The sequence below is a fragment of the Meriones unguiculatus genome, chromosome 8 (genome assembly GCF_030254825.1).
Source record: "Meriones unguiculatus strain TT.TT164.6M chromosome 8, Bangor_MerUng_6.1, whole genome shotgun sequence".
NCBI lineage: Eukaryota > Metazoa > Chordata > Mammalia > Rodentia > Muridae > Meriones > Meriones unguiculatus.
In genome coordinates this window covers 33,435,557-33,438,412 of record NC_083356.1, presented here as the reverse complement: position 1 = coordinate 33,438,412, position 2,856 = coordinate 33,435,557, and the positions used below count along the sequence as shown (strand labels likewise).

At 45.9% G+C, this 2,856-nt stretch overlaps 1 pseudogene; it reads right to left on the bottom strand.

The window, feature by feature from the left end:
• Positions 1-762: 762 nt before the first annotated feature.
• LOC110563939 (MICOS complex subunit Mic19-like) lies at positions 763-2,649 on the bottom strand (annotated as a pseudogene).
• Positions 2,650-2,856: the final 207 nt, after the last annotated feature.

Below are 2,856 nucleotides of genomic sequence, written 5' to 3'. Positions count from 1 at the left end.
CTCTTACCCTAGAAATGTCCAGTCTGAATTAATCCTTCCCCACTCAGGGACCTCCCCACCTCCCCCCAATCATTCTGTCTTCTCTTCTTCCTGGTCCCCTATCACACTTTGAACCTTTCCTTCCTATCTTATCGCCGAGTCCCTGTAACAGTCACTTGTGTATCTATAGATTTGCCTGTGCTGTAGATTCAGGACTTTGCCTTATTGACATAAGTATTAAATACTGACATTATGTATGAGAGGGGGACAAATTCAGGATGTTCAGTCCTCTGTGGAAGGACCTATCTCTGAAAGAGGCTGAGAATCCGGTTGGTAGCTCTTCCAGAACAGAGTAGGTATATAGTGGCACACAGTAGTATTGTCACTGTAGATCTTCACAGATATACATATATATGTAGATACATGTATGTAGATATATATGTATATTTGTATGTATATAAATCCTTCCCCTTTAAATGGCAGCTCTGTGTCACTCCATGGGGGCTGTTGAGATCAGCATTCTCCCTAGTGTGGAGAAACGGGTGGTAGAAGGGATTCTGTCTGCATGGTGAGGCATGCACAGTCCTAGGGGCTCTGTCTAGTAAGTGACAGGAAGTGACAGGAAGAGGCAGTAGAGGAAGCAGCCACTGTACCTTACAGGGTTTTTACAGGCACAGCAGAAACTGGCTTAGACTACAGCGTCTAAAAGCCAAAGCCTTTTTTTAATTTTTAGTTTATTGTATTTTTTATATTTTAAATTATGTATATGTGTGTGTGGGAGTGTATTTGTGAGTCAGGTGCCTGTGCAATCCAGAGGTGTCACATCGCTCCAGAACCAGAGTTACAGATGGCTGTGAGCCACCTGACATAGGAGCTTGGGAATTGAATTTGAGTCCTCTGTAAGAGGACTCTTAATCACTGAGCACTCTGCCTAGCCCCCGGGTGCATTTAAGGGTGCATATGCCACTCACTGCTTGATCTTCCCAATTGTTTGTCTTCCACAGACTCAAGTGATAACAGTCATTTGTCCAATCACAAGTCTTTTTTTTTCCTTTGTCAGAAAAATAGATTATTGATTGTGAGGGCCAGTATTCACTACAGAGTCTGTATAAGCCAAGGTTGCCTTTATATACATAAAAATGCCTTATTTCACTTGCAATCATAAACATTATTCCAGTAAAAGAGGTACATTTTCTCTCCCTTTCTGCATGACCATCACAAGTCACAATGAAACAGGTCCTGTAGAATGAGAAGAAAAGAGCACACCCGGGTCCCGCAGCCCAGGCAAGTCTACACTGTTGCCCTAGCCAGTGCTTTCCTGCTGTCTCTCTATTTCAAGTGGTTTAATGTTCCCCTTCCCAGCTTTCTCAGAGTGGAGGTCACGAAGTGGTGGAGCCTGGAGTGAAGAGAACATTTTATGTCAGTAGAAGTTGGAAAGAGAGTACGAAAAGGTGGAGTGGGCTGCCTTTTTCTTTTACTCATTTTGTGGGTTTCATTAACACTTAACAGTGTTCCTTGATGACTGTTCCCTCATCTAGATGTTGGCTTTTTAAACTGTTGATAAAAATACGTTATGATTCTGTTGAGTCCATTTTGCAGTTCCTGGCTGTCTTTAGTGGTCTTCTCTTTAGTTGGGTCATTTTCTTACTAGGGAAAGAAAACTGTTCCACCTGTGGAATTAACGCTGAAGGAGCTTTGCATGTTCTCGGGGGTAACTTTATCCTCCCCTCTCCAGCATGCCCTGCTTGTCATGGCTGACCTGGTGCATGTACTGGCTGGCCAGAGCAGAGCTGCTGAGTGTCTGCCAGGTGTTCTGGTGGTAACACTGGAGGATTTGGGTCTGCAGATCTGCACAAACTTGATGGTATTCATACCTCTTTAGCAGCTTTCTGATACTCCTCTGTGGTGACTTTGTAGAACTCTGAGCTCCTCTCCTTCAGTCTGGCCAGCTGCTCTTTGTAGAGCACGTCCCGCTTCCGTCTCACTAGGTCTATCTCTTCCAGCTGAGGAGCCAGATGCTTTGCCTTTGAGCGCTTCTCCTCTTGGAGCTGCCTATTCTTTCCTCAGGATAGCTCTGGTCAGCTGCTCCTTGGCTGCAGCCCTCTCTCATTCTAGGTCCCTGGCTTGCTTAAGGCATCTCTGGTTTTCAGTTTCCTTCTTGGCTTGCTCCAACGCAGCTCCTCAGCTACTCTTATTTTCAATTCTTCATCAAAAACTGAAGCACCATAAATACTGGAATATCGCTGACACTTTAGAGCCAGAGGGAGAGGACTCCTTCATCCGGTTGGTCACATTTTCTGAAAGCCAGATGCGCAGCTGTGCATGAGCCTGGGATGCTTCCCTTGCCCAGCAGGAGCAAGGCCATGACCCCAAGAAGCAAGGAGACCCAATCACAAGTCTTGACCATGTATAAAGGTGCAGGCACTGGAAAATTCCGTAGAGTCTTCTCTGAGTCAGCAGTCCTCACTGTCCTGTTATGAAAGGTAGCCAGCTGTGTAGTGGCCATCTTCATGGACTACTCAAGTAGTGCATGATGTCTGTCCCCTGTTTTGGTAGCCTACATACGTAGCCTGTCCCAATAATGAGCTTCATCTTGCAGTGACATCAGCTCAATACTTGCCTGGGTCCACTCACAGCATTTTTGCCTCCAGAGGAATATAAAGTCGACATTGTCAGCATGTGCAACCCCTTTCTGTGTCCCAGAATGGTGAGCCCAAATCCCTTCCATTGCTACAGAAGCCTCCCTCCCAGGCTACAGGGTCTTTTTTAGTGAGTTTAGAAACTGAACTGGGGAGTGCAGGTGCTGTAAGATCCAAAAAGCTGGAAGACCACCCCAGGACCTTCTGTGCCCCTGCTTTGTCCTTGGAGTTCTGTGCC